We start from the raw sequence: 8,772 nt of genomic DNA on the forward strand, positions 1-8,772 counted from the left end.
GTTTCAACACTTCTGTCTTTAACATATTTTCTTCTTCATCTTTTGAATCATCCTTTGAATCAACTTCAGGTATTGATAATGTAATCACACTTTTCTCGCGTTCACCCTGTTTTATCATGACTAAGTACCGCTGTAGAATACTGGAATATCTTTTAGCTTTTTCATATACATCAATGTCAGGCTGTTTCAATATATCACTCATGGCTCGGTCCAATTCACTTTGTACAGACTGTCGCAGAGATACATTTGAGGAGTCCGTTGTTTGAGGAGGTTGTAATGCCACTAATTGATTTTGTGGAACCAAAAACATTTTCTGCGTGTGTTCCATCTCAATTCCTGTTGATAAGACTTGCTATGAATGGGATAGCGGCCCCCAGTAGAGGCAGTAGAAACCCACCCGTTTGATTGATTGTCTTTTTTTTTTTTTTAAATGTTTAACTTTTTATCAGCTATTAGTCTAATAACTTTCTTCTTCTTCTTTAACAGTTTGTACTGATTATTAGACAGTGGTATGTGGCCTCTTAGGACGTTCAAAGCTATTTCACAAAGCGCATTGATAAAGTCTGGACTAGCGTTGCTCACAATGACACCTCTCGCTCTGGGTGACGCCTTATGTAGCATGTCTAACAATGTAAAATTCCTCTCATTTCGCTTGACATTATTACACCTTTTTTCTAGGAACATATACAACCTGCTGGGGGATATCAGAGCTGTTCTGAGTCTTAAAATATCGGGGGTTGTGGATTTATAATCTATCAATAGATAGCCAAAGGTGTAACTAGTGGCGTCTTTAAAAGCCTCTAAAAAATATTTAGAATTTCCGGGAACATTTGCCGTGCCAGCAAGCTTATTTGATGTTGATCTCTAGCATTTTTGAAAATAATCATATAGTTGGTGTTCAAACTGATTGTACGACTAGCTTTACCTTGAATAAACAGATTCTGCACTAAATATATACAACTAAGACGTCGGTGATGGACATACTGTGTGAAAACTTTTGAACTTCCAAATTATCACAGGCTTGATTCATTAAATCGTCTATAATGAGCAAATTATTCTTAGTAGTAGGCAAGAGTGCCTCGTCGCAGAACGATTCCGGGAGACCTTGTACAAAATTTATATTCACCGTTTTAAGCAATTGATCGTATATTGGTTGCCAGCATGAATAGATGTATACTATGTTATCAATTTTTGTGAAATAACAGAGGACATGTTTTCAATAATGTCTTTGACAAAATATGTTTTTCCACAATTCAAGGACCACTGATAACGAGGCTAAAAGGGTGTTGAAGCCTACCATCAAATCCTGAAACATCCCTAGTAGCCATAAGGGACGGTTGTATAGTCTTGGAGCACACGTCGTTTGTTGTAAACAACCTGTACTTTCCTTGTCAAGGTGTCGTTTTTGAGATGGAACTGTTTTTTGTCGCGCTTTATTGTGAATGCTGTTGTGGTCAGACGGCTAGGATGCTGCTGGTTGGTCACAAAGGATTGAACAAGACCAATTAACGATTCATGTGTAACCACTTTGGCATTTGAGGCATTAAGGGTCACACCCTTGCATTTAACTTGTGTATTTCCTTGAGCAGTCCTATAAGCATAGCATTTAGGACCCCCGGAAACAAACTCCGTTATATAATCTTCGTTAGGAGCCCCACAGACTTGAGCGCTATTTAGTTCATCCGTTAAATCACCAAGATAAGGCCCTAGAGGTGGGATCCACTGCCTCTCTTGTGAACAACAAAATGCTGTCAGTATCCACATATAAAATACGTTCCTGCAGTTTATCCAACAAATCATATAGCTCCATGCGAGCGTAGGCGGTGGTCATGGCTCCTATAAAAACATTCACATCTTTTACTCTGGATGCTTCACCATCTGTGTATCTCCACTGGACAATCGCTACTTCTGGTGAGATGAATGAGAACTGGCGAACATCAAAAGTGTCGCTGAACATGAGCTGTGTGAAGCGGGATGGTTCTGTTATGAGCTCAGCAGTAGTCATATTATTTCGCATGGCGAATTTTCCCCAAAGACTATTCAGAAGCAGTTTATTTGTATGCCTGACAGCTTTGTTAAAACATATCTTGGCCGGATCAAGACGAATGCCTTCATGTGCATAATAGTCATCTATGTACTTTTGTTTTTCGTCTTCCGTCTTGATATGTCCAGGGTATCCTGAAGCTTCCTGCTTACGTTTAAGAAATGTTTTAACATAGGCTTTAAAAAGCTGATCAGTTTTTTTTCTGGGAAATGCCAAACTTCAGCAATGGAAACAATCTTGTACCCTTTCTCTACGGCTTTCTGTAATTCAAACGTCACCCAAACGCCAGACAACCACCGTTCTTGATCGTTATGTGTGCAAGGTGTTGTTTGATTCATCTGAACAGCACACGCTGCACATAGGGGGAACATCAGTTTACCGTTACAGTGGTAGGGCAACACAGGGTGATACAGGCCTCTGGGGGGTGCTACTGTACATTTCACAATGCCAAAGTATGCGTTTATGTCATCAAAATCCTTGTGTATTATTTGGGGATGTCCTATTGGATAATCTCTTTTGGACTGAACAGTTGGGTACAAACTTGTGAAATCATAGTATCTGATCTTTTCATCATTTTCTACCTTGTGGTACAGCTTCATTGCATTTGTGCGGCCTCCAAAGAGGGATTCTCGTGGATTGAGACGCCCTGGTTTTTCATATGTTAACATGAACTCCTTAACGTCAGGGTTAGTGTCCACAGCCTGTCTCCAATCACATTCCCACATCACCACAACTTTCAGCTGATGCTTATTTTTTAGAACAGCCACTCTGTTATGGAACTCCGAGCGCAGCTCACCCTGTGTTTTTTTTTTTTTTTTTTTTTGAGGATTGACTTCACCTGGCGCATAGCACTTATCACAGCCGTGAAAGAAGCAGCCATTAAATTCATAACACGTGTGTGTGTCTTCACAATAGCCATCTACAAAGAACTGACCGAATGACTTTTCACCTCTGTTCAGAGCATGTTGTATGTCAAGGCCCTCTCTGTCTGCAACATACTCAAGCCACTGTATTGAAACATCAGAACATGTCTTGTTTTGCCTAATGTAGGCACCTTCGTATGTCAGAGCAACAGTGTCTTTGGGAAGGAACAGCGTTTTAAATACACCCATACACGAGGAAGCCAATGTAGCGTATGCAAACGGGTCTAGGCCTGTGCACTCGTGGAAGGCCTCTCTGTATATTTTGCATGCTTTAATCAAAACCGTTACATCGTTAACACAATAGCTGTGCAGCTCTTTTCGAAAGTCAAAAGGGGTGTCGCGGACCGTATCGTACCACTCCATGAACGTTTTCTTAGAGGTGTCACTCATAGCATCATAACCATATAGAGCTGGTGCAGGATACGGTCCAATATAATTCTCATTCTCTCGCTTGTTAAATTCATGGGGGAAGAATCCTTTGAGAAGATCTGAGAACCCCATTGCTGCCGGAGTTTTAGACAGAGCCATAGGGATAAAACTGAACGAATCGATCCAACGCTGATTGAAAGTAGAATCGATCATCAGAAGCACCCTTGAACCGCAAGATAGTAATAGTTGGACAAAGTTTCTGACTCACCAGATACTCTAAAACTATATAACTGTCAAAACCTGAAGCATTGTGTGCTATAAAAGTATAGCCTTTGTATTTCTCCTGTCTGTAGTTCTGAATGAATGATGCGACGCAATTTGTTGTTTCGTAGCAGTTTTTTTGCCCGTCCATATCCATAATGCATACAAAATTAGCTTCATGACGCCCACATTGATAACGTGTTTCGAAATCGTAAAAGAGATACTTATCACTACTTTCTTTGCGTTCTACGGGTTGTATATAGCAAGAGTGCGTAGTAGCACCTAAAGGCTCTCTACAATGTAGGCATTTAGGTTTTTTACAGCTGTGTGGATTTTTCGACACACGATATGTTGCGTGACAGGACTTGCAATATTTGTTTGTATTGCACGGTATAAGCCCGTGTTTCCCATTGGGTTTTTTATGGTTTTCAAAACACTGTTGCGATTTGCATATCGCGCTACAGTCTCTGCATTTAATGGTCTTGTCAGGTATACAAGCAGTGTAACACACATTACAATCCCAACTACAACGGTGCCCCAGAGGGTTCTGGTAGGTCTTGTAACACCCTCGCAAAACGTAAGACGCCCCAAAAAAGCCGTTTTATTTACGATGAGATAATAATGCTCGTCATGCAAATACAACCACGCTGTTTTCACATCGGGTTTGTCGTGCGTTTTGAAGATTGTGGGTTTTTTACAGTCAGCTACATGATGGAATATCACAATTTTCATTTTCAAATGTTTCTGAAATCTGTCAACATCAGAGAACGAAACTTTATGTGTGTAGTCAAAACCCAAATCACTATGCAGCTGCTTGGCATAATTCATCTTCTCATCATGCGACAATCTGCTGTTTACATAATGTGCCAGGCAGAGAGAAAAGCAGAGATTGTCGTTACCAGCGTTATTCTTGGGATTATACAAAGCATTACCTTTTTCTGACAATATTTGATCGTAACCAATGCTTCCTAGTTTTCGACGTCCACCACCATTCCCTCCCGACATATTGCGCGCTATTGTCACAATTAATTCTAAAGAGTCTTCGGTCAGTGAATTATCGTTACTCTGCATCGCCTGTGCTACTTGCTCCAGAAATGTGTCTGTGTTATAGCCATCGCTTGAATTCAACATTGTTTGGATAGGGACATCTACGGCGGGACCCCTTAACTCAACATTTAAAACACTGTCCTGTGTTGCATTACCCAACGCCCTCTCTATTAAACCTGTTAGGGTGCTATACACCCTTTTAGGAACACTACCAATATCCGTCAAATCAATATTTCGCAAGTCAACATCTTGACGAAATTCAGCAGCATTAAAAAGGGGTATCTGTCTGGATGTTATTTCAGATGTTACCTTAGAAACCCGCCCCGCACCACACTGCACACTACCCTGAGGATTTTCTGAGGGTGATGGAGGGGGTCTATAAGCGCTTGTGGACGGTTGGGGACCAGTCTGCTCATCTGTACAAGATCGTTTTGAGGGCTGAACACTGGAAAACATGATGGTCTCTTATTACTCTGATCTATGCCTGTGGGGTCTGTATTTGATGATTGTGTAGAGTCTGTATTGGCCTGTGTATTGCTGGAATATACGCTTGAAGGACCATTATGTGACAACTGCGCAGGAGCAGGTCTATCTGATGTGTGTGTTTTCTCACTGTTGCTTTCACTAGGTCTAGCGCGAGGCATAGATCGGGCCCATGCTTCAATATTTTTGCATGCATTGCACACAATCGTGTAAAAATCCTGAGGATTGTTTACTGCTCTTGTGTAATCGCCCTTGCACGGCCATTCTAGTTCCTCATCAATACGAGCATCACACTCCCTAGGGGTTCAGATTTTTTTTTTTTTTTGGGTGGGGATGACATTTTTTTTTTTTTTTTTTTTTTTTTTTTTTTTTGCACAAACTATAGACTGTTTTAACACTTTTTACTGCGGTGTCATATTCATTGTGTTTTTTAAGGCATACTATCATAGGATCAAGCATTGAATTGAGAGAGCTGACATGAGAGGCAATAGCTGTGCCAAAGCCTGTGACCATATCAACCAAATGCGTGTTAGCTCTGGCCTGAATGGCTAGCGCAGTTCCAAAGTCTGTGACCAAACCGGTCAATTGTGTGTTAGCTGTTTGCAAGACATCTAATTTATTCATAAGACCATTGTTTTGTTTTCGTAATTCGCTAATTCTGATTGTATTTGTTTATAAGGGTCAGCGACTGCAGGTTGTTGAGGGGATGTGTTAACGCAATACTCAAAAAACTCTGCACTCTGAAGTAATGTTAACTGCTCAGGACCTCCTAGTGCCCCACCTTGTTCAAACCGATTGTTAGTAATATAATTAGGTACTGCTTGCTTATCAAGGAATGGAACGTTAACCTCTAATACATTTACAGGAGTGGTTATGGCGGTATTAGCGCTGTTACACTTTTTATCTGCCACAGTTATAACAGAGGTGTGTGGTATACAGCTGACATAATCGGTGCCTTCCTCGGTGCTATAGATACAGTTAAAGAGGTATTCACCTACATTATATTCAGGGGCCTCCTGCAAAGCAGCCTGACACGGTTGGTGGGGTGTAAGCTGTGTTGCTGTTAGTCCAGTGTCTTCAGACTCTTCTCCCGTAGCTCCCCGATTTGTCTGACGTGATGTAGGGACGGGTGCTGTTAGCTCTGTGTCTTCAGACCCTTCGCCTGTAGCTTCACGATTTGTTTGGCGTGATGTAGGGGCTGTCGCTGTTAGTCCGGTGTCTTCGGATACTTCGCCTACTTCTATGGCATGGATTGTCTAGAGGTATAACAAAATATTTTTGGTTAAATAAAGACACACACACAAGCACACACACACACACACAAGCACACACAAGCACACACACAAGCACACACACAAGCACACACACACACACACCTCATCAGATGTCTTTTGTTCCCTCTCAATGGTGACACTTGGTGGCTGGTAGGGCGTTGGTGTACTAGACGACGACCGATGCAAGGACTCCAAGTCTTTGCTTGCCGTTAGCTGCTAAAACAAAGGAAAAAGCCTTTTTAACAATATATACATTTTATTTAAAAATCTTTTATAACACAATGTAAATATATTCTGCTAGCTACAAATGCGTTTCTCACCTCTGCAGTGGTGTTAGGAACACCCGATACAGTGTCTGGGTAAGGCGTGTCTGGAACAAAGGAATGGCTTCTTCTTTTGGGCGGGAAACAGACCGTGTATGGCTTCACAGGCTGAAATCAGCATTAGATTAGAAAATAATCATTTTTTTTTTAAATACAACACGCTATTTTACAGTTTTCCTTTAAACTCACATCAATAGATCTCTTCCTAGATCTCTTCTTAGGCTTGTGTGGACATATCTTATTCGCTCCACGGGGGTGACTGTGTGAAATCGTCCTCAGGCGTCAAATACAATGTAACTAAGTCTTCCGTCACCTTTAGTTGCTAAAACAAAGGAAAAAAGCCTTTTTAAAAATATATACATTTTATTTAAAAAGCTTTTACAACACTATGTAAATATATTCTGTTAGCTACAAAGGTTTTCTCACCTCAGCTGCTGTGTTACTATCATAAGATACAGTGGCCGGGTAAGACGAGACCGAACAAAGGAAGGGGCTACTTTTTGGGCGGAGACCGGTCGTGTATGGCTTCACAGGCTGGAATTAGCATTAGATTAGAAAAAATTTTTTTTTTTTTTTTAAATACAACACGCTATTTTACTGCTTTCCTTTTAAACTCACCTCAATAAATTGCTTCTAGGCTTACGTTGGCGAACGTTAGGCGTAGCAGCTTTCACAGAGAGGGGCATGGAAGCACATGGTCTTTCAACAGGATTGATTTCAGCCACATGGGAGAGCGAGTAGCCCTCGCCTCTTGCGGATCCTTTTGTTCAGGGGCTGATTGTCTAGACAAAGAATATATATATATATATATATATATATATTAGATGGCTACAAACACAGTGATAAATTAAACAGTAATAAATATTACATACTGAAAGAGATAAATAAACCGTAAATACCTGTTTGCTGTGTTCTTATTCCTTATTAGAGTGGCCTTTGGTTTAATGTTCTGGCGTGTTGGGGTCTGTAGGAATGGGCTACACGGAGCTTTTTTAAAAACAAAAACAAAATGAATGAAAACACAGTACTAAATCAATTAATGCTGTAGTGTATAATATATTTATAAGTTTTTACCTTGTGGTTTAATAGTTTCGTCCAACTAACACAGCCACGTTATCCCAGCTCTTTGCACGATCACCTAATGATGCAAACTACATTATAACACACAAAAAAAAAACGTTTTAAGTCACAAATGTCTGAATGAATTAAATACCTTACAATAAGCTTTTTTTTTTTTTTTTTTAAATATACTCACCAAATGCAGCCATTGCTGTAGAACCGAATCCTCTTTCTTCAGAGGACTTTGTTGAGAAAACGAGGGAAAGTTTTAGCTAGCCAACGTAGCTACAAAATGCAGGTAAAAAGTGAGCAGACCCCGTCTTGAAACAAGGGGTTTTAAACACCACAAACCAAACCCCTTTATGACGATTTAACACTCACAACAAAAAGACCCCACATTTACAAGCTAGCTACTGGTCTAACACCTACTTTTTTTTTTTTTTTTTTTTTTTTAACACTAGCGCCATGTGGTACAACCCACCAGCATTACGAACACACGATCAAAGTTTTAGCTAATTCATGAATGACTGAATGAATTAAATAGCTTTGAACATTCTTAAACACAAGCTTTACTTACCACTTGTAGGTAGCGATGAAAAACTAATCTGGCGCTTGCTTGCACCAAGAAGAATTAAAAAGTGAAACTCCAGAGGGCTTTTTGATGTGGAAAAAACGTGGAAACAAGCTAGTTACCAGACTAGCTAAAAAACATCTAAAAAAAAAAGAGCTAAATAGCAGTAAACAAAAAAGGCTAAAGAGGGCACTGCTGAGAAACGATCCTAGTTGTTTTTCACCAAAACATAAGACAAACTCCAGATGGCCTTTTGCTGCGGAAAACGCAACGTGGTAAAAAGGGTGCTACAGGTACTATGAAATCTGTGAGAATACGCCCGTCAGTGCACCAGACCCCTGTAGTGGTGAAGCGCCACCCGCACCACATACGGGCCACCACGTCACAAAATGCGCCCCATATTCGACCACCAGATGGC

The 8,772-nt window shown here is 40.6% G+C and overlaps 1 long non-coding RNA gene across 1 annotated transcript; it reads right to left on the reverse strand.

The window, feature by feature from the left end:
- Nucleotides 1-7,488: 7,488 nt before the first annotated feature.
- Nucleotides 7,489-7,820, reverse strand: LOC114568955 (uncharacterized). The gene is made up of 3 exons (XR_003694365.1): nucleotides 7,799-7,820; nucleotides 7,624-7,711; nucleotides 7,489-7,506 (listed from the first exon to the last, which is right to left on the reverse strand). It is a non-coding gene; the product is annotated as an uncharacterized LOC114568955 (long non-coding RNA).
- Between the last annotated feature and the right edge of the window lie 952 nt (nucleotides 7,821-8,772).

The sequence above is a fragment of the Perca flavescens genome, chromosome 15, assembly GCF_004354835.1.
Source record: "Perca flavescens isolate YP-PL-M2 chromosome 15, PFLA_1.0, whole genome shotgun sequence".
Taxonomy (NCBI): Eukaryota; Metazoa; Chordata; class Actinopteri; order Perciformes; family Percidae; genus Perca; species Perca flavescens.